General features: G+C 46.2%; 1 protein-coding gene across 1 annotated transcript in view; it reads right to left on the bottom strand.

The window, feature by feature from the left end:
- Positions 1–7,473, bottom strand: part of Bcl9 (BCL9 transcription coactivator) — an 80,701-nt gene extending 73,228 nt beyond the window's left edge. The window contains exon 1 of the mRNA XM_048813874.1: positions 150–7,473. The gene's annotated coding sequence lies outside the window, so the exon portion shown is untranslated. The remainder of the gene's footprint in view (positions 1–149) is intronic.
- Positions 7,474–23,659: the final 16,186 nt, after the last annotated feature.

Raw genomic sequence — 23,659 nt, 5'->3', positions numbered from 1 at the left:
CCTTAAATAGGACTCCCTAAAGATTTTTTTTTTTTTTCGGGAAACCTGGTATCCGATACAAGGAAAATTGGGACTTCCCAGATAGAGACTAAATTCAAATCAAAGAGTAGATGCATAGACGGTCTACCTGTCGGTGCCTTCGTACTCACCAAGCAACACATGAGAACTGACAGCAGGGCATCATTGGGTCACTCCACAGATTTGTGGGTCCTTGTTGGAACACTGGACAATTCTAGAACACAGAGTTGGGGATAGAAGCATAGAACAGGAGGTCTCATTTTCTGACTCCTTCAGTAGTTATCCGTATAAGTATAGACTAGGAAAAGGCCGATACATTCTTACACTGAGTAAGAGTAGATGTTTCTCTACTTTCACTCAAAGAACCTAACCCTCGAAAACCCTGCCAGCATATCCGTTACCTACTTTATTAGTTTCTTATCAAGTTAGCTATTAATGCCTTTTTCGTAACACCACTGGTCTGAAGAAGAAGGAGACAGCTGAAGACTTACGGCTCCTCCACATGTGCCCTCAAGGACCTTGCAAACATCTCCTACGTGAAGCCTAGCAATTTTCTGCAACTTTCATTGCCAATTAATCGTCCTCTGCAATGATTACCCCCTGTGGTTCCTTGAGCTTTGCTATGTGCTTTACAACGTGTGTGATCCTCTCCCTCCGGCAGGATGGAAGTACCTTAAAGGAAGGGATTCATACTCCATTCATCTGCATTCCCCACGTTGCTGAGCTCATTTTTTTGTTGCCTGACACACAATGAATATTCACCACATGTCTGTTAGATCGCTTCTCTGGGTCTCGGAAATCTTATTTTGACATATTTAAATTATTAAGTTTTTTTTTTTTTTTTTAACCTTTCCAAAATTTGCCCTAGTCTGTTTGATCATGTCACTTGGATTCAGATGCCAGCTCCTTGTAGGTGGGTGCCTAACACGAGCCTTCATTTAATCGGTATGAACCTCTGGTAGGGAACTGAACAAGCCCTTAACAAGACTTGAACCTTGACTGAGTCACTTGTGCCTTTGCAAAACCTTTGGAGTCAGATGAACCTGGGTTTACACAGACGTATATTCAAGCTATGATTGTCCTTGACTAGTTTTATGACCTTAGTTGTGTGAACTTGGGCAAGTTACACTCTCTAGACCTCAGGGTCCTCAACTAGGAAATGAAGGTATTAGCAGCATCTGTCTCAGTTTAAACGAGACAATGTACGAAAAAGTTTAGCTCTGTCCTTAGCACAAAGCAAACAATGATTATTATGTGGTATTCTCATTCATCAAATAGAAATAATAACACAAGTGCTTTAGGATTATTGTAAGGAATAAATAAAGTAACAAGTAAAATTTACTTAACACGCTATTCCATAAGGTTTCCTTCTTCCTATGTGCTAAAATAATGCTACAATTGAATGAGGACCTATGACATACCAGGCTTGGTATGTAATACAGTCACTTTAAATATATGGCCCATCTAATTTAACTCTTAAGACAAGGTATTGAAATGATAATCATCATCCTTATTTTACAGTTGAGTAAACTGAGTTGAAGAGGGAATAACCAGTCCAAATTCACATAAGTGCTTCAGATTATTCCAGAAGCTACAGATGAGAAGGATCAGGGGCAGATGAGGGAAGTTTAGGAGACACACACACACAGAAGAAATGTCCTATGGAGTTGGGCATTTCTATTTGTTCTCATCCTTGGCCTCTGACCCAGAGTCATGCTTGCTTTGTGCGCTGGCCTCTGCACTCCATGTCAGTATGTGTTCTCGCTCACTCTTCCCCTACTCTAGCTTTTAAACAGATACATGAAATAATGGAACGATATCATTCGTCCAAGAGTCCACTCTCACACACCTCCCTCTCCCAGTCTGTCTCACTCACGAATTCGCTGTTTCCATGGTTGTCTTTTCTGTTCACTGATTATCACCCATGAAACATTTTGATTTTAATGACCTGGTTATCCTTAATTTCCTAGACTTCCATATGGACTTCCATGAGGTACGTCAAATATTCGTGTTGCCACTACATGGGAGGAAAATGGCCCTTCCATGGTTCCTCCTAAAAAGCAGTCCACACCAGCCCTGCCCGCCCCCTCGCCCTGCCCAGCCTCCTGGACCAAAGGGGAGCGTCCGGCCTCTGGCCACTCCAACACAGCCATCTGAGGACAGAAAGCATCACAGTGGGAAGGTGAGATGTGCTAACTGGGTTCTTCCTTGGGATCCGCATTAGGGAATTCCGGAAGAATGAAGCAATTTTCAGGAAAACAACAACCGGAAGAATATAAAGAAAAAACCATGAGAAAGAAGCCCTGAAGGGGTCAGAATAGAGAGGGCAGAGTTCTGGTGTGGGAGTCCCCGCAAGTTGAAAAAGCTACAATTGGGTGACAGCGAAAGGCTACAGACTAAACCAGCAGGTACCAGGGGAGACGGCAAGCAAACAGCCAGAGAAGGAGGCTGAGGGAGGCAGGAGGTCTCCTCGGCTGGCTCAGTGCAGAGAGCTCTGCAGTCTGACTTCCAGCCCTGTCTTGAGCCTCCCCACAGCGAATGCCCCTGAGTCAGTCCTTTGCAACTGGAAGCCCTTTTCCAGAGAGTTCAGCACTTAAAGTGTCTTTTAGAGAATCGAAGTGCCTTGTTCCCTTCCGCGATTCTGAAGGTCACCACGCAGACCCCTGGAAGCCAGGTGCTCCCCTGGCTGCTCTCGGATGGCCCAGCCTTTCTCAAACACCTCTTCATTCTCCATTTCTGAGAGAGGAAACTTCCCTTTACCTAACACCTAAAAATCAACCAATGGTCCTACCAGGGTGAGACAGGCAAAGGTAACCAAACTATTTACCTTCAGCGATTCTTCAGCAGAAGAAAATAAGTCATCGGTGAAGAGTCACGAGGCCCAGGAAGGGGAAACGGGAGAAACAAGCTTAGGGGAGACCAGCTGGGAGCAAGAAAGGATCCCGGGCACCCAAAACACTTGATTACAAACGTCAATTCATTCTTTGCAATGAGAGAAAAGGATGAAGACCTTATGGAGATTTCCTTTTTAAATGTGAGATATAATGCTTCAGTTCAGGGTTTTTGTCATTCTTTTTGCATTTACATTAATTAACAGGCTACATTTCGATGTGAATTGTTTATCATTCTACAGCACTTATTGATCGCCTGCTTTGTTCCTCCCCTTCCTAAGCATTAGAGGTACAGACACTAAAAACGTCTCGCCCTGAGGGAGCCACTGCCCAGAGTGGAAGGCCGAAGATCTAGGACAGGTGCTAAGGGTGACAGGGTGCATGCCCAGCTCGGGTGGTGCAGCATGGTGGGGTGATGACGAGGGGAAGGCTTGGGTCAGGGAGCTTTCCAGAAGAAATGCCCAGGATTGAGTCTTGCAGGCAGCAGGAGCCGGTGAGGAAGGGTGAAGCAGACCAAGGAGAGGGGCAGCCTCTAGGTCACAGTTGCCTTAGACACGCTAGTGTCACGCACCTCCGTGTGGTAAGCCACCAAACAGGCATCCGTAGAGCAGGTGCCCTGACCCTCACTCGCAGTCTCCTGGCCATACATTCTCACAAAATCTCCCTCCTCAAACACATAGCAACTGCACAAGCCCGAGAATAATAAAAAATCCAACATGTCTGGTGTGTGACAAGATAAACTACCTCCAGGTTCACAAATGTTTCTTCTGAGCTAAATGATGGCTTGGTTTCTTTCAAATGCTATTAATGGCAGTTTTGAGTTTGTGTATTTATTTTTCAGGAAAAAGGGTGATTATGTTTTTTTGTGGAATTACTAAAGCTTTTCAATGCTTTAGACCAAAGGCATTTTAAATTTTGAAGTGAATAACGTAAAACTACTTTTGATAACTACTTAAGCCATTAAAAATTAGATTGGCAACAATAATAATAAATATGTAGAATACGCTTTTCTTTTCCTTTATAAAAGCAGTTAGCATTCATCAATAATAAATATTTTACATATTTCTAGAGTATATTTGTATGTCTTAAAAAGCTTGCTGATATACTCGTTCTGCTTTTCTATCTTTAAAATCAATAATACATCACTCTTATGCATTTGCCTTTGAGATTGTAATGAAATTAAACAAGATACCCAATGTTAGAAATTTTAAGCAACCCAGAATAAAAGGATCAATATAAGTCAAAGATAATTATGTATTGGTATACATGTGAATTGTTTATTGTCTTCAAAATCTCCTTTCCCAATTAGGAAGTAATTATATCTTATATACTATTTTTTTTTCAGATGTGGGAAAATAAAAAAAAAAAAAAACAGACCATGAGGCCAATTAAGAGACTCATTGGTTTACTAACCGTCAAAGCAGCCTTGAAAGGGTCTCCCTTGCTACAAGCAAAATGATCTTACTAAAAGATGACAGAGAATTTACATTGGGTTCTAAAAATCACATTAAGAGTTATTGTACAAAATTTTTAAATTATATCTTTTCCGTGGTTGAACCAGCTTTAAATAACTAGTGCCTGAAGTAGCTCATAGGGTGACATGATCAATGGAAACATGGTTCGTTCCCTCTCTGCTCTGCCTCACCCTCAGGCCCACTTCAGAAGCAGTCTGTTACTCACATCCTAGAGGCATGTACAACATGCACACACACACCACACACATGTACATATCAGCAAGTCTTCATAATGTCCTCATAGGCTGTCAATAGTCCTGCCGTCCCCAAAGCTGAGTGTTACACACACGGCACGTATCACCAGCACGACAGTCGCTTACACTGGTCCTTTGCACCTAAAACAACACGTGAGCATGATTCAAAAAGAAACAGCCTGTTTCTATGAAAAGGCTGTAAGAGCCGTGAGGCGATGGACCTAGTGTCGCCGTTTAGATTCATACTTATTATACATGAAGACATGCATCGAAGCAGCCTATTCTTTTGAAAATGGTTCTTTAGTCTTGCACATGTGCCTGCATGCTGACTGGCAAATTCTTTCAAAACCCATGAATTAAGATCCTACTTTTTCCTATCGTGCTTTCCACCTCAAAATGCCAATGTAGTTTGTACGGTGGATGCACAGGAATGAATCCCACCAGCCACAGAACCCATGGTTCTTGAATTGGGCTTCTTGACCAAAACACCAGATTCATGCTGTATTCTTTTCGCAGAATCAGAAACTCTGAATAACTGAGCTGGAAGGAATTGTAAAGATGATTCAATCCAATTCTCTCATGGAAAAGAGATCTAGAGAACTAGAATGGGGATTTTGGCAAAACCAAAACCCGAAGCTGCTCCAGTGTACCCTGCAGAAAACATGTCATCATTAATCAGATTCGGGGATCCTTTTTTTTTTTCCCTTTAAATCAAGGACTGGGGCTGGGGCTCAGCAGTTGAGTGCTGGCCTGGCACGTGCGGGGTGCTGGCTTCGATCCTCAGCACCACATAAAAATGAATAAATAAATAAAGGTATTGTGTCCAACTACAACTAAAAAAATTTTTAGAAATCAATACTTTCTAAGTCCTAGTATTTAAAAAAAAAAGTGTGTGTGTATGTGGGGGGGGAGCAAACTACAGTCATCATTTTAATGCCACGTCACACCTGAATAGTGCGGTGACTGCCTCAGTTCTCTGCTCCTCATCACTGACGGGAAGACCTAGCGACTGAATCGCCACCCACACGTTGCACCTTATTTTCTTGAGTTCTTGAATGAATCATATAACCTTACTCGAACATAACCGAAGGATAACAATATCACTGAATTCACAGTCTCTTATAGGAGATGACCAAGCAGATATTTTAGAGTGCATTGAAATATCAGGGCTTACAAGGAATGAAGACGTTTTCTATTTTACATTTTATATTTTACGTCTCTTAGGGCTGGGGTGCAAAATTTCCTTCATCCAAGCTGTATGCAACATAGGATTTGGGACTGAACAGTCGGGGGACGTCCTGCACATCGTGTGAGTTTTGCCTTTAGTGGGACTAGAGGTGCCAGCATTTTTACTTATACCCAGCACCTACACATTGAACCTTGTAAAACATCACAAAAGTCTTCATTTTTATTCTCCCAGAGTTGAGGACGGTCTGATAAACCTCTCCTCCAACCAGGCCCTTGTTTTACTCACGTCTCAACTGCCCACTGTTTTTGGATTACTCTTCCAGTGCCAACTCAGATTTCCTCTGCCAGAGGCAGCTCCCCGGTGAGTAACATGTTTGGGAGGCAGAGTTAAATCGGAAGTGATCAAAGACTTGCAAATAGAGTGCATCCTGCCCCAAGAAAGAATTGGCCTCAAATGCCAACCGCAGGCCATGGCAAGCTCTGATTTAGGGAGTCGGTACAGTGTGGGCAGGGCACATCACTACATAACATATGGGGTGCGCAGGAATGACTCTCACTTTGCTCATGACGTGACTTAACCATACAGTGTGTGTGTGTGTAGGTTCTCAAAGTGTACGCACCAAACCTATGATTTATGTGTGGGTGGGCATGTCTATCTTCTTTTTAAGCTATTAAATTAATCTTTTTTTTAAAAAAAAGACAGATTGACAACACTGAAGACAACATTTCCTTGAGTACTAGAAAAAGACACAATGTAGAAAATGGTGATACAGGCACCAACGTAAATCTGCCTTCTTGCAAAAATGACTAGCATTTCAACCATATCCTCTCTCCAGGGAAGACCACAAACAGGAACAGGGATGGGGAGATGGCCCCATCTTTGATATCACCAAACTGGGAAGATTTTAGTAACCCAACCAAAATGGAATCAGTTGCTGGGATTTTTAAAAAAATCTTTTCTCTCTCTCTATAGGCATGTTGGGAAGAGTGGGAAAAGCCGTTTCACTACCCTTACTGCCTTTGAAATTCCAAGATGACAGTAATAATGGTGGAGTTTCCTGCAGCCAAGTGTTTAGTATCAGCCCAGGAACTATGGAATAAGTAAAGAAGGGGAAAGCCTCACTAACCACAGTCCCCTCCAACGCCTATTAGGATTTAACAGCGCTCAGAGGCTACCGCTAACTGAATTACCCAGATAATGACTGTTATAAGGCCGGCTCACAACAAGTGTTAAGGTATTTAATAGTACAAGTGTAAAGGGTTAGCAGATGTTATTTGAGTCTTTGCTATGCTGTGTGCTGGGGTTGGGGGTTGCGGGGGAAGAGAGAGGGAGAGAGAGAGAATTTCCTAAAGTCTTTGTCATTGCAATTGCTGGGCTCCATGATTAGGAATGTCACCAGTGGAAACAGGACTGGCTGGGGCAGGGGAATCTCAGGCACAAAGAGAAATGGACAGTCAGCTCAAATCCAGTTAGAGAATTTAGGTCGACAACGTGAATGTCTTATTATGACATCTGCATGCTGCTGTTGAATCTATATCATGTTCTGATCCCTATCAGGGTGCGGGGGCACACCTTCAATCCCAGCTATTCTGGGGACTGATACCAGGGACCATAAGTTTAAGGACAGCCTCAGAAATCTAGCAAAATCCTCTCAAACTAAGAATAAAATGGACTGGGATGTGGCTCAGTGGTAAAGTGCCCCTGGGTGCAATCCATAGTATGAGAAAGAAAAAATACAATAAAAAAGAGCTGGGTTGTGGCTCAGTGATATAGCACTTGCCTAGCATGTGAGAGGCCCTGGGTTTGACTCCCAGCACTGAAAACAAAAAACAAAAGTTTTAATAACTGATTTGTGGAAGTGTGTATTTAATGTCGATCATACCAACAGCTCTATAAGCTCCCTAAGGGTAGGGGCTTCTCTGTAGTGCTTTTTCTATATCCATAGTGCCCAATAAGGTGCCCGACACATAACAAAGGCTCCCAAATATCAGCTGAGTCAACAAATGAATACATGAATGCATTTGTGCCAGTCCACGTTGTGGCCGTGTTTGCCATTTGTGCCCGCGACGGCAGGAGCAGGGCAGAGAGCTGCTAGAGCCTAGCATAAGAAGAGAACCAGAGAAGTGCCTACCCTGATGGTCCAAGGCTGGAGGGTGTGAGATGGAGTGTGGGGGAGGCGAGGTGGCTGGCATGACTACCCACAGGACACTCTGAGCCCCAGGGTGAGATCTGCATGACGCCACAGCTTCGTGAGGCCTCCTCGGATCATTAGTTGCCTTTCTTGGGCCTGAACATCCTCATCTGAAATACGATGAACCTGGGCTTGGTGGTGCACACCTGTGACTCCAGCTACTCAGAAGGCTGAAGCAAGAGTATCACAAGTTTGAGGACAGCCTGGGCAACTTAGGGACACTCCATCTCAAAATAAAAAATAAAAAGGGCTGGAGATATAGCTCAGTGGTGAAGCCCCCTGGGTTCAACCCCCAGGACTGCGATGGAATAAATAAATAACAAAACATGGTGAATAACCTTTCTTCTCCATTGCAGTTCTGAGATTCTGACATTTTGGAAAGGTATCTGAGCCCCAAGAGCTTGCCAGAGACAAACCATGGTAAGATCTTCTGCCTACGAAGTAGAAAACAATTAAGTTTTGAGATAAAAAGTATTGCTCTATTCCAATAAAACAGTCAATGTGGGTTGGAGGGGGGGCGGGCATCTTCTTGCCAGATTGAGACCAATTAAATGTCTTTCAGACATCATCCTTTCCCTGCCTATAAATCAGTTTCCGGGCCCTCCTATAAGAACAACAATATTCTCAACCAGGCCTGGCCTTAGCTTCCACCTCTGGCCATCACAGGGAGTCCGTCTGATAAACATTCGCAGTTAGAATGGAAGTAGTCACAGCCTCCCAGACTTTCACAGATTTTTTTGGGGGGCAAGTAGCAGAGTCATAGGAAACCTAGAATTAGGTGAGAAAGCAAAATTCCCCCCAGAGAATTCAGAGAGAGCTACAACTGAGCATCTTAAACAATCACTGTGTAAGAGCAGAAGAAAGAAAACCCACAATTCAAAAAAATGTGTATCTATATATGCATAATTTTTCCTTCCAAACAAACATCTTAGAGATGAATATCAGGTACTAATTTCAGCTTTCTACTCCCACATCTCAAGATGTCACTTGGAAAAGCAAAAGGTTTTATCCACAAAACCACCAGTGAGTAAAGAGCCGTCACATTCCTACCCTCACACACACGGTAAGGTATCTACTCTCTGATAAACGGCAGTTGTAAATAAATCTCATTTAATCTCTAAAAGCCACAATAAAAATCTTCACCCTCCACGGCAGAGCTTACAGATGTGTATGCAGCCGTGCCAGGGCCAGAACACAAGGTCTCGAATCAACTACCACAACAGGAGGCACATTTTCTTCTCAAGCATCTTACATTGACCTTCTTTTTAAAAAAAAAATGTAGGAGGGAGGAGAAAAGGGGAAAACCCAACCCCTCCCACCCCATTCTCTGTACAAATCGGCCAATAAATCTAACGAAAAGACACAAGAGAGAGGGACAGAAGCCAACAGGTGGAAAAGGGCTTTTTGTTTCCTTAGAAATGCTCAGACACTTGATCTGTGCTCTGGGGTGTTTGTCTCAGGGTGTCCTTAACGATGGTTTTGTCATCATTATGGTGATGACCAGGAGTCAGGGGGACACCTGTACTTTGTGATTCCACAGCATCTCTAGCTTGGCCATCTCTCCACGTTTTAGACACAGCGCTCTGTGAGGTTTTGCCAAATCCCGGGGAGATGGGCCGCATCCCCAATCGGCTTTCTCTCGTTTACACAGGTGGGGAAACTGAGGCCGGGGCACCCCCCGGCTGCTTTACAGTGTCTGCGACGGGGAGATGCCTGAGGCTGGAAAAGTTTGTGATTGTCTCGTGGCAGAGTTCCCTGGCTCTCCCTTCTCGCCTGCCAGGCCGCTCTTCCTGGGAGAGTCTGGGCGGGGGCTGAGGACTGGGGTAACTCCCCTTCACCACAGGCGCGCCAAGGCAGAGTGTGGGAAGTCCACACTCCACAGACCACGGCAGACTCGCACACACAAAGCTCGATGCCATCTCTGCAGTCACTCAGCACAGCCCAGCCAGCCCTGGCTCAGCCTGAGAAGGCACGGCTCGGAGCTGGCAAGGCCGCCCTGGCTCGGGCTGGGCTTCCCGAAGGAGGGCTCTGCCCTCTCTCCCTCTCTCTCTTTCCCTCCCATTTCTTCTGTAGTGCTGGAGGACTGAATCCAGGATTTCTCCAATGCTAAGCATGCACAGTACCTCTAAGCTACACCCCAGCCCCAGGTTGGTATTTTTATTTGTGTGTTTTTGTTTTCTTATTACAAACCACATATCTGACCCTTCAGTTTGACCTGGCTCTTAGTAATGTAGGTGTAGTCTGAGAGGAATGGTATCATTTCTCACTGAAGTGCAGTGTCCCTGGGTAGGTGAGTTGAGACTGTTTTAAGGACATGACTTAAGACCAGATCACAGATCTTAGGAAAGGTACTGAGCCATAACTCAACCTAGGAAAAGCAGAACGTTTATATGGAAANACAGCGCGCACGCACACACACACACACTGACACACACACTCACACTCACATGCAAGCAGCTCAGCTAGTTGCTGCTGCGCTGGTGGAGTTGAGAGACAGGAAAAGGCCCAGGCTGAGTTGGGGGCAGGGAGAGAAAGAGAGGGAGAGCCAGAGCAGAGAGCTGCCTCCCTCCCGCGTCCTGGTAAGATGGAGAGGAGCCGTGAGCCCTTGGAAACCCGGCAGTGGCCACCACGTGTGCCCACGGACACAGACTCCAGGCCACCTGAGCTCCAGGAAGAGTGAAATGAATGACCCGACAAAGGAAAAGCAGGGCCCGCCAGTTTGGGATCAGGGGAGGGGGAGATGAGAGGGGGAGGACCCAGGACTGGGGTTGGAGAATGTTTGGAGGGTTTGCTTCTCTCCTGTTGCACCCTGAGGATCCGGTTCCTTGGCTGTACCATCGAGCACAGACCTGTGCACTAGGTAGAATACAACCGTGAAATGTGTAAATGTGTGAGTGAACTTAACTGTGGGCTCAACTTGTGCCCAGGATATTTTTAAAGTGGAGCTTTTCTTTCTTTCTTTTTTTTTTTTTTTTTTTGAGCAGAAACCCTAGAGAGCAGTAGCAGAGAGAATAGTAACAAGTAGTGTGAGCTGGGAGAGCTGTGAAGTGTGATGCTAAAGTTACTGATTGTCAGGCTGCTGGAGTTTATGGAGGGTGGGCCTGGGAGTTGGAGGGGGAAGGGTGAGTCTCTGTGAGCTGTTTTCTAGGAATGAGGGGGATGAGGTAGGATAATGAATATGGCAAGAAGCAAGCAGGAATTTGATTGGTGTGGAGGGCGGAGATGGGGGAAAAGGGGGGAGAGGAGGGAGGGAAAGAGAAACATCACCGCATTAAAAAAAAGAAGAGAGAGAGAGAGAGAGAGAGAGAGAGAGAGAAGCCCAGAGACTGAAACATGCAGAGTAAATGGGAAGGCAAAGGAAGCATAAGACGTGAGCAAAAACGCACAAAGGATGTGCAGATTCACAGCAGGAGTGAAGTCAGAGGGCCAAGGAGACCAGGAGGAGACCAGGAGGAGGACGCAGGGTGCCTGTGAGTCAGCAAAGACGGCCATCCTGACAGGCCAGGAGCCCAGCGGAGCTCAGCCCACCACAGGTTCCAGACCAGAGCTGCCGCCGTCTGGCTGGCCACAATCAGGAGCCACTTGTCAAAAGGGTGCACAGAGCTGCGTTTTTGCAGGAAGGTTCCTCATACCCTACCCCTCAGGGTTTTCCTCTACAAAATGCAAGTCGTGTGAGCGCACATCACTCATTCCTTCATAGGTGTGGAGCCAGGAGGCACCCAGGACTTTTTTGATACTTGATACCAGCTAAATGACCTAGAACTCACCACGTTAAGGACTTCTTGTTCCTTTCCCCTTAGCTTGCTTCTCCACTATGGCCCATCCCTAGAGCTGTCTGACTAGACTCCCAGGCACCGTGACGATGGCCGTGGTGACGGTGATGACCATTACCTTTCACTGAGTATTTACTGGTTCTCAGCATTTTCCCAAGAATTGACACCATGAAGTAATTTCTACTAAGACCTTCTCCATTTACAGATGATTTTAAAATGAGGCACACAGAGGCTTAGTGCATTAGATCACATAGCAAGATAGAGGCAGAGTTGAAATCCAGCTGAGCTCCGTGTGAGGCGCGGCCTCAGCCCAGCCTCAGCATTGCCCCCACGTTGTGCTCCTCACTTGAGCAGCCCAAGTTCTCCATGACATTCCAAGTCCAATTGGCCACATAAGCACACAGTTCTGCACCCCAGGACTGGGTTGGATCTTCTCACTCTGAGCCAGGGGAACTTCCAACCTTCCCTTAAAAGCCACTGACTCACCCCCCCGGCTTCTAAGTGGTGGTGACTCACTCTACACAATGCGGCCTCCTAGACGATGATTACATGAAGGGTCACCTTAACCTTTCGTGACAATTTAGACTGCCAGGCAATGGAGAAAGGCACCTAAGGCCAGAAAAGTTTCCCTTCCTTAAATAGAAGAACATATTTTCAAAATTTAAAAAAAGCAAATAAAAAGCACCCACAAAGTGCTGCTCATACTGATGACCGCTAGCATGTATTAAGCACTTCTATGTGTATTAGAAAAAACTCCATTAGGTAACAACTAGTATTGCTTCCACTTGTGAGATGAAGAGGCTGAGTCATGGTTGAGTAACTTGGCAAGGTCACGTGGCCAGGAAATGGTGACGGAGATATGACCCAGGCAAAGGACCTTTCTAGAGGTAGAGGATCCACAGTATGCAGTACTGCTAAGAGGGCAAAAGAGTGGCTCTGATTATTATTGAATGCGATTAATATTAATAATAAGTGATTATTTGTATCATTATTACTAAATGCTCAATGAGAGAATGAAAAGGGAAGTGACCTATGTTTTTGTAGGTACTTCTAACCCTCATGATCTCTCCCATGGATGACTAGTGTCTCCTACCTGGCAGAGGACAGAGCAGGCTGAGCCTCTGGGTCAGAACACACAGGTAGGAACACCAGGTCAGACTGTCAATGTCTTTAGCATCAATGACTTCCACCTGCCAAGCTAAGGAGAGAAAAGAAAACCCAGTGGGTAAGTGAACAGGCAGGTTAATGCACAAATGTCCCTGAGTTCATTTTACAAGGCCTCCGAGTGCTGAGCCTGGAGTGTAGATAATGCCCAGGTCCTTTGGCAGAAGACCTGGATGCTAATGCAGATGCTGCCTCCCATCAGTTGTGGGCCTGGGCCTTGTTCTCTGAGCCTCGGCTCCTCAATTACAAAATGAGCCTGTGCTATGTGCTGTAAGACCCTTTCCAGCCCCTGGTGGGAGTGTTCTAAAGTTGTCAGGTTGAGCCAGGTGCATGGGTGCCTGCCTGTGATCCCAGCAACTCAGGAGACTGAGACCTGAGGTCGGCACAGTCGAGGCCAGCCTCAGCAAGTTAGTGAGACCCTGCCTGGGGATGTAGCTCAGTGGTGAAGCAACCTGGGTTAAACTCCAGAGATGAAAAAAGGGTTGTCGGGCTGATGAGGAAAGGTCTGGAAGCCACGGTGGCTGGTGAGATGTGTGTTTGGGCTCAATGTGCTTCTGTGTGCTGGAGAGGTCAGTGGCATAAAGGGAAGGGCAAGAGGCCCTCCTTGAGCTCTCCAGCCCTCGTGCAGCAAGGCCTTGTCCTCAACACCTTCTGCCTGGGTTGTATTTCACTTTATTTTGTCTCACTCCAGGAATTCCCACCATTACCAATTCACTTGCATGGATAACAATCTTTTTAAAACGCAGACGCCTGGGCCTCTGGGTAGGATAGAGGAAATGAGCCCTTTAGGCTTTAATGTGAACTATTTCACCCTCTCCTTTCCTGCAAACCCCGAGTTCATATCAAATACCCACTTAGATTAGAGGGTAAAAAGGAAAAAACAGGAGAAACAAATAGACAGCTTTGGAGCTTAGGAGGCTCTTTGGTGTAAGGTTGGCTTGGCTGTGTGCGGGGGGGTGTCACTCAGAGCAATAGAAAGATAAGGAACACTGGGGAAATCCTGAGGAGCTGGGAGACTCCCGGGACTTGGTCTGGGAGGAGCTTGGACTGAAGGGACCAGAGAGACCCTGGCTTCATCTTTCCCATCCGCCTCCCTCCTTTTTGGTGTCTGGCACAGGCTCGGGGTGGCTTCCCGTGGCTTCATGGTGGGACTCAAGTTCCATTCAAAATGTAGGAAAAATGCTCACATCTCTAAACATCCAACCTACAATCACCTTAAAAAGGCAGCCCATTCATAGTTTGACTTCTACCTGCCCTGGGATTGAACAGCGGGGAGGAATGTGGGTGTCAGACAGAGGGGCTTCTCTCTCCTCCCCGTTCTGGAAGGAGAACTGTCTGGAAGAAAGGAGAGAGTCAGCAGAAAATGAAGAAACGAATTTCAAGATTCACCAAGTTAAAGCCACAATTTTGAGGCAGGTAAGATTAGAACCCAACTAATCTGAAAATAACCCATCTTGAAATAACAAATGAAATACATAAAAACCGTGATTAAAAGGCAGGGTGAGGCTTGCTGCATTTTAGAAGTAAAAGATTTGGATCCTGATATCGGGGTGCTCATGAACGAAATGAACTCGGTTGAGTTTTTTAAACTTTCTGAGTCAGTTTCCAATGAGTTACTTTGTAAATCGTCTTTGTCAACAGTAAAATTCTATACCCATTTTAGCAGGTAGCATTTAATAAGAATAATACGTAATAATAGTGCCAACAATGTGCAGGCATATTCTTTGCTTGGGGTTATCTCGTTAATACTCCCAGCTCGCCCTATAAGGAGAGTACTACCCCAAGGACACAATATCAACACAGTATAATGCGGTATTTATGAACTTGGTCTTTACAGCCAAAAAATGTGGCATTGAGCTATGGGCTCTGCCATCCTGAGATTGTGGACAAGTTACCCAACCTTTCTGAGCTTCGATTTCTTCATTTGTAAAATGAAGATATTAATAGTACCTTCCTCATGAGATTATTTTGAGGATGAAATGAGATAATGAATGCATGTGACAGAATTAGCACAGTGCCCAGCACATAAAACGTAATCAACAAATGTTAGATGTTCTATTTGTTCTCATTTTACAGCCTTAGTGAGATTAAGTGCTTAGCTCAAGGTCACACAGTTCATAAACAGAAGGGGTTCAAACTTGATTCTGTTTGATCCCAAACCCTGTTCTTTACTGCTGTTGTATATTGTCTGTATTGCCATCGATCTTTGTGACCCACAGATAATTTTGAAGGGACACACTATTTACATCACCTTTTTTTTTTTTTATTAGATTCTCATGAACTGTAAACACACTCTGTAAACGTACTCACGGAAAGTATTTTCCATATAGGGATCTTAGAGAAATTATGCTATTATTTTTAAAATATTATTTGAAAAGACCCCTCAAAGTAATCCATATTGGAGTTAAGTGTCTCAGAAGGGCATGGTGACAAACTCATGTTTTAGGACTTAAAAATTATTCGTTTACTTTTCACCTTCTACTCAGCTAAGCTTCACGTCAGGAAGGAGCATTAAGTGGCGGAAGGTCCGGTACAGAAGAAAGGACAGGGCATCCGAGTGATCCACAAACTGAAATGCGCTTCGCCCAAAACTCTGAGATTGTGGAAAATCGAGAACTACATTGTTTACATGTAAAACATGTGTAAGGAGACAGGAATCAACCTTAAAAATATGAATTAACAAAAGGTGCACATTACTGAGCTTCTGTGAGAGGTAAAAATAGACTGTCATCATAGTAAGGAAGAGAGATTTCCCTCTCCTTCAGAATAAATGAACACAACTTGATTCTTTCAACCTGTAATTGTCAGGAGAGTAGGCAATGAGTGCACAGGCTGAGAGGCTATTCATCCTGGAATCGGACGAGAGGCTAAATGCCCCAAGATCTTAACATGTCATTTAAAAAAAAAACCAAACTTTTAAAAAATCTTTATTTTATTTATTTATTTTTATGTGATGTTGAGGATCGAACCCAGGGCCTCGTACGTGCTAGGCGAGCGCTCTACCACTGAGCTACAACCCCAGCCCAACACGTCATTTTTTATACACATTTATTATTCTTGTTTTATCTGGGTGACTTTTTGATTAAGTTCTAATTTCTACCAAATGCCTGTGAAATGCTTTTGAAGGGTCCTTTCTAACTGATAAAGAATAATCAAAGAGATTTGCTCGAGGTCACGTGTGTTCCATTCATATTGATAATTGTCACTTGAGTGGGTTAACTAAGTATAAGTTGAAGTTGTGTAAATTTCATTAAGAGACGTCGTAGTAGCACACTGAGTGTGCACACTCACGCACATTCCTCTTGGGAGGAAGATCAGCCTGATCATACATTATTAAGTATCCCAAATACAAAAGTCTTAGAGTGTCTATTAGGGACAAGATACATCTGCAATAACACGACTGACATTTTAGGGGGACAGAAAAGCCTTTTTGTTCCGCATTCCCCACCCCCACTTCTAACTGGGATGTAGAAGGCGGAAAACTCTGAGAGAGGCGTTCGGATCAGTGTTGACCAAGGCGAGGAGGGTCCCCACCAGAACCCAGGGCGGTGGCTGTGGGCTGTTTGTAACGCCCCTTCCTTGAGATTTGCCTCTGTGGAGAGCTTGCCGCTCATCAGAGCAGGAAGAGGAGCAGAGCTACCAGGGGAGCGACTGGGTTTAGTAAACAATGAGCCAATTTCTCCCCTAGGGAGCAGATCAGAGGGACGTAATGAACTATGGAGAGAAACTCTCCAGCAGTCAGAGACAGCCAGGAAAGAGACTGCCTCTTCTGCTGCCCTGACATTGAACACGGGCTTCCTCTGGCCTTGGGGAGTGGACAGAGGGATCTAGATGTGATTTGGGACACTGAGGGGCTAGGTTTAGAGCCCTACAGAGGCAGTGGCTCCCCAGACCACCAGCCACAGCTAAGCAATGCTCGGCTCAGACCAGCCCCGGTTTAGTCTAAGCTCATCTGAGAGGGTTACTTAAGAAGGACTTCTTAGCAACCAGCTCCAGAGTTGGAGTTGTTCTGCCTACAGAGCTAGAAGGAGATAATTGCTCTGAAGCTACTGTAGCTTATATTCATAGTTCATCTGAACCTGAGGTCGTTGACCTCACCACCTAAAGTGGAAATAATGCAATTATCTCAGCTAAAGACAATTTAATAATAGAAAAACAGTACTGAAGCCAGGAAAGGAAACTTATCTTTTATGTCATGTCTTCTGCCTACAATGGAAGGCATACCTTTCATAAAGATAAGAAATGCACTACAGGCTGAGTAGAGGTGATGTTTTAAATTCAGTTCAGTAAATGTTTTCTATTGATGTTGTGTGCAAAGCATGGCTAGGCTGGGGACACCAAAGAGAGAAATACCCTGTCCCTGTCCTAAAGGGACACTTTCTCTAGTGGAAAAGAGAGATCCATCAGTAACCATCATGAGTTAAGTGAAGCCAGCAAATATTGTAAACATTTTGAAGTGTCTACTCAGCGTATTCCTTCCACTTAAAAAATAATAATCCCTGAACTATCCTTTTGGATAAACTTTTCACTAATATTTATCCTATGCCACCAGTTCCCTTGGCCAATCAGATCTCCTCTCCCAGAAATTTAAAACGAAGACTCACAGAAACAAAGCTGATCTCTATTAGCTCTTGAACCGAGAGGACTGCCCAGAAAATAAAAAGTAATTAAATAAACCTGCTCGGAGAGGTCAGTCTCAGAGTCCACGTGGCCTGAGAGAGAAGTCTGATGTGGGCTCCCTGGATTCAGAGTCTTTCAGATGTTCCTGATTCTAGTGACCCTTCCTTCCCAGCCCCGGACCCAGCCTAACGCGTCCCTTTTCTTGCACTCAGTAGAGATGGGGTGAAGCCCAAGCCCTCCCAGTGGCCAAGCCTCCACCACTTCTGAATGTGCGGTGGGGAAAGAGAACACACAGGGAGTTTGGGGCCCAGTAGGGACTGGATGGGGGGAAAGCACAGTCTATAGCCAAAGAAGTGCCGAGAGGGCTCTGAGCAGGAAACAGCTCTCAATTCTTCAGAAGAATCTGGGGGGAGGCTTCACGGAGGATGTGACATTTGATCTAAACCTTGACAAGTGAGATGGATTTTAACAGGTTTGGTGGGATAATGCATCTCAAGGAGAGGAAAAGGCGCTTCCCACTGAGAAGGCAAGAAGGTTGTATTAAGATGTTACTTCCACACTTCATTTCCCCTCTAATTTTCAACCAAGCTCCAGAATGGCAGGCTAGTCTGCTCCCTGTGACCTGCAGGGCAAATCTGGCCGGCTGCCTGTTTTTGCATAATGTAGACTTCAAGATGAAAATGGGTTTTACATTTTAAGATAGAGGTTGTAAAAAAATCAAAAGAAGAAGAATATTTCACGACACGTGAGAATTATATGAAATCCAGACTTCAGTCTCCATAAATAAAGCTTTATTGGAACACCACCGTTCATTCATTCATTCATGTATTGTCTATGATTGGTTTCCATTGACAACCAGAGAGTTAAGTAGTGGCAACAGGAACCATGTGGTCCGCAAAGCCTCAACTATTTCTATCTGGTCCTTTGCAGAAAAAGGCAGCTGACGTGTATATATATATATATATATATATATATATATATATATATATATATATATAGTTTTATAATACATATTTCTATATACATACCTTCAGAGGTTTCTTTTGGACATTTGTGAAGATGCAGCCTCCAGAGGAAGTATAACAGACAAATAGTGTATCAGCACATATTTGTAGGATTGTTTGAGAGTAATCCATAATATTTGTCAGTGATCAAAGATGTGAAATTGTGTGTTTTGCATCTCACAGAACATGTGGGTGTGTGTATATGGTTTGAAAAAATATGCAACCATCTATAAACATTGGCTACTTCTGAGATATGAATTATGAGGAACTTTATAAAACAATAATAACAATAGTAACCACCTTGTACTGACTGTTCACTATGTGCCAAACACTGTGTTAGTGTTTAGTGTATACATATATCATCTTATTTAAATTTTCCAAGAACCTGATGATATAAAAATTATTATTGCCTTCATTCAACAGATAAGAAAAGTGAGACACAGAAGAATTAAGTGATGGGTCCAGAATCACACAACTAATATCAGGAGATCCAGAATGTGAACAAAGGCAATGCGAACCTAGTGTCCTAACTCCTTCCAACACAGCACACTTTTTAATACTGACCACGTGTAACTTTTGTAATGTGTGTGTGTGCGCGTGTGTGTATGTGATATGTCGTATATATGTGTGAACACACACACACACACACACACACACACACATATATATATATAATACATATAGTAGCATGATTCCTGGCTCAGAGTAAAGATGATGATAATGAGGAAAAGGAAGAGGAGGAGGACAAGGATAACAGATTTTTTGAGCTCTTCCTATGATTGGGTTCTGATACAACGTACCAGACACTCTGCATGCTAATCGGGAGCACATTTGACAGATTGTCGTTGCTGTTGTCATTCTTGCCACCATTGTGTGTTTCCAGGATAGGTGGGGGCTGGGTGTGGGTCTGGGATGGAGCACGGCATCCCACGTCTGTATCTGGAGGGTTAGGAAGGAGTTGTTCTTAGCGCTTCCACCTGTTCCTCGCAACGTCAGGTGGTCAGAGAGTGAGTGAGTGAGGACGGGTGGACCAGGAGACTGCGGGGGTCAGGCAGGGAGCAGTTCTGGATCCGACTCCAGAACCTGTTGTCTCTGTGATCTTGGTCTAGTTCTCACATTGTCACGGCTGGACATGTTCACCCCATTTCCTCAATCTTACCTGGCGTGACAAGGCAACAGGTATCGAGGCCCCTGGGAAGCTCTCCCCGCCCCATGGCAGGCCTCCCAGGGCCCGAGAGTCTCTCATGAAAGATTCATTTCTTTGGCTTAAAACTCTGCCAAGCAGAGGTGACACATTAAGCCGGTGACAGCACGGCGATTTGATTTCATGGCATCACCAGGTGTTAGAGCTAGGAGTCACCTGAAGTCTGCAGCCTCATCGTTTCTGCATCTGAGCGTGTTCTTTCCGCTTTCTGTCTGCAGTGGGAGACGCGTCCTGGCTCCTGTCTACGGTGATGTTTCTCCCGTTCTATGAAGTCACCCGCCCTCCTCCTCCTCCTCGGAGACTCCCCCCCCCCCACTGTCCTCTGCTTCCCACACCATCACCCTTCCGCTCTCCCAGCCGCGCCTTGGAAGTATTTAAATAGCGCGAGTCTCACTCACCTTCGTAAATCAAAGGCCTTGGGGGCCTCACCCCACATCTTTCCTTTTTAGCCAAACTCCTCGTCAGGATCACCTATAAACTTAGAGGGGTGATGGGAAAACTGAGCGTTTAGCACAGGTGCAGGTTCACCTGGGCCTGGGCCAGCCTCGAGGAGGAGGCGGAGTGGCCCAGTTAGCTGAGGAATGGAAGAGAGGAAAGTGGGAGGCTCACGCGGACAAGTGCCGACTTCACAGACCGTGCCCCAAGCCCACAGTGACTCTTCACCGATCAACAGGCCACACTGGGTTTGGGTACTACTCTGAGAAGGCTGGCTAGGTTCCCCACCCCACCCCTGCCTTTCAACGCCTCACGCCTTCCTCGGTTTCAACACAGGACAGCGCATGACTGAGCCGAATGAGTGGTCAGGGTCAGGCTCCCCAGGCTGTGAGCGTCTGCACCACCTGGGGACTTGCCTGCGGTGTCAGTTCTCGGACCCCTTCTCAGAGCTCCGTTTCCAAGGCCCTCCAGGTGATTCCCGCGAATGCTGGGGTTTGAGAATATCCCTGTGGACACTGGGGACCCCTGCAGAGTGGAGGTCAGACCCAGGGCCATTTGGCACCTACCTTTGATTCTGATGAATGAGGTCCAGCACAGGGTAGAAGGGGGGCCGGGGAGGTGAACTGTGAGCCAAGGTACGGAGATTGGACGACACCAGGTATGAGAGTGTGGATGGAGGGCGCTCTAGGAACGAGGGAGGGAGGACGGAGAGCCGGGACAGGGGTTCAGGGGACATGGGGGTCCCAGCGAGGATGCTGGTGGGGCCAGAAAGCCTGGCTACCAGGGAACAGAGACCTCTCTGCCCCTCTGCCTACAGAGGGTCCGCCTGCCCCTCCTGGATTCTGTCTGCTCCACCCCGCAGCCTCCCTTCCCGTCGCCCTCTGAGTCCGCCTCTCCCCACTGCTGCAGGTGGAAGTCCTCACCAGTCCTTTGAAAGACGAGAGCCAGGCCCTCTTCAGAGCATGAGGGCCGCCCCCGCCTCTTACATCCCGACAGCACGGAGCAGAGGGTGGCTTTCCGGTTGGCTCTCTACTGTTCCTCAGCAGTGAAGTCACCAGGGACCCCGTGGAAGGCTCCACGTGGCACGGTTAGGCAGCTCTCGGCGGGAAGCCCCTTCCAAAGCCCAGAGGGATCCTTCAAGGCCGCGCACGCAGCCCTGTTTCCCGTGGGATCTTCTCTGAAGACAGAGCCTTCACAGGCACCCTGAGGCTCCGTAGGGCACCTCGTTCCCTGAGAGGCACCCAGTACGTGGAGGCGCAGTGGGGGCTCAGTGCACTGGCAGGAGGGCTTCTTTCTTCCTTAAAGGTCTTCATCAGAGGACCAGGATTTTCAGCCTGAACTCTTCTATTTGCTAAACAGGTGACTTTGTCTGATCTCCTAACTTCCCTTAGTTGTCTGATCTGTAAGATGGGCATGACAGCCAGCACGGTCACCGAGAGGAGGAAAGGGGAGGATCGTGCAGCCTCCGTCTCTACCACAGGCTCTGAGCGGCTTTCCTGTTCCTCTGTCCCCTTCCCGCCTCGGCAGAACTGGGCTGTGAACTGGTTCTCCTGAAAAATCGTTCTTATGAAATGGCAGGGTAGTATTTTAAGATATTGATTCACCTTTCCCGTCTCTACTTCCCGTTCCAACGTCTCTTTTCACCCTTCACCTGTGGCAGGTGACACGGCAAAAAGACAAGTACACAGGAGACCAGGCTCTCCTTCTCGCCTCCTCCAGGCCAGGGAAGACCTGTGCTGTCACCAGTGGCCCTCAGCGGGGCCCTGGTGGAGCAGCCCAGACCTTCCGGGAATGAAGGTGTCCCGGGTGTTGGCGAGGAGGAGGACCATGGCCAAGGCCAGCGCCCTCTCCCCGTGCTGGCTGAACCCGACCGATCTTGCTCCCTTTGAGCATGGGGGTGCAGGCCGATCTTTTGAGGTGTTATTTTCACTGCAGGGTGGAATGGGGGTTGGAAATAAAATTCCATCTTAGTTCTTGGCTGATTTAGTTTGAGACTTGACATTTAAAATGCTGTTATTGACCAAGTCACTTCCTTAATCTAAGGGTCTCAGTGACTGCTCACCAATTCCACACTCAAGTCCAGGTGTGACCTGGCTCCCAGCTAGCCAGTCAGTCAGTCAGACTTCCCGGTGTCTTCCTCCAGCCCAGCCCGTCTCTGGGTTTCCCTCTGGGTCTATCCAGTGCCCTGCCATGTCCCAACATTGCCAAGTATTTCTGGATTCTCTCTCTGTTCCCACCTGCACGGCTTAAGATCTGGCCTTGTATTTTATTCTGAGTTTGGTTTCTCCCCTCACTACCCCCCTCCCTGTTTGTTCTGTTTACAGAGAGGCAACCGAGTACAGGAGTTTAAAGTTTGTCCCTGAAGGCAGAAAATCTTTCTGAACCTTATGATCTTGTTGACCTTGGGAAAGTTTATGCATCTCTCTGGAGATGGTAAATGTTACTTCGAAGTTAGATGTTTATAAATCACAGGTGGCCCTGGATACACCCTGTGTTGCTTAATGACAGGGTGTGTTCCAAGAACCGTGTCACCAGGGACTCACCATCCTATTTAGGATCTGTCATTTACCAACACTTTGTTATATGAAGTGTGGTTGCAGCATACATAAAGTCATGGCTATTTTTATCTTTCCAAAATGCAAACACGATATGTCATTTCCCCTGCAGTCTTTCACGGACTGCCCAGTCCTCCGAATAAAGCAGATCCCAAGAATGTCCTAATAGCCCGCAGGATCTGATCTCTACCTCATGTCCCATTTCCTGCGCTGTCCTGCAGTGGGCTTCCACGGGACACTCTGCGCATGCTGTTCTTGCGTCTACGGTGGCCTTGGTTCCATGGACACCCATCGGGCCCCCAAGCCATGCCCGGGGAAGATGGTGCCCTTCTGCCTACTGCATTATACACACTTGGCTGTTACTGTCAGTCCAGTGCAAAACACTTCTCTTTGCGTGTCTGCCTCTCCTATTAGACGATAAACTGCGTGAGGGAAGGAATGATGCCTCAGTCATCTTTCAAATGCCTAATGGACATTACCAAAAAAGTCTGTTCAATGCCTTGATGAATCAATATGATGTACTATAAAATCAATAAAATGGAAGTCACGTTTCTTGGAACAGGAGTTACCTCCTGGTGTCTTCGAGTCCCACCGTTCTCAGAACGCCACACCAGGCCCTCAGAGAGGCCATTCCACTAGTGCTCACAGCGAGCTTCCTGGCTCTGAACGTGAGATCATCTTGCCAGCTGTGGTACTGCAGGTCCGTGATCTCAGAGACTCCAGAGGGTGAGACAGGAGATCTACCCAGTCCAGGGCCAGCCTAGGCAATCAACAAAACCACATCTCAGAATGACAAAGGGACCGGGCACATAGCTCAGTGATGAAAACCCCCGAGTCCAATCCCAGTACCAAAAGATTAAAAAATAAAACGAAGTGTGATCGTGCTCTGGCCTGGGTTGGAGCTATT

Source organism: Marmota marmota, unplaced genomic scaffold (genome assembly GCF_001458135.2).
Source record: "Marmota marmota marmota unplaced genomic scaffold, marMar, whole genome shotgun sequence".
NCBI lineage: Eukaryota > Metazoa > Chordata > Mammalia > Rodentia > Sciuridae > Marmota > Marmota marmota.
Note: the sequence above shows the minus strand (reverse complement) of the source record. Positions and strands in the feature narration are given on the sequence as shown.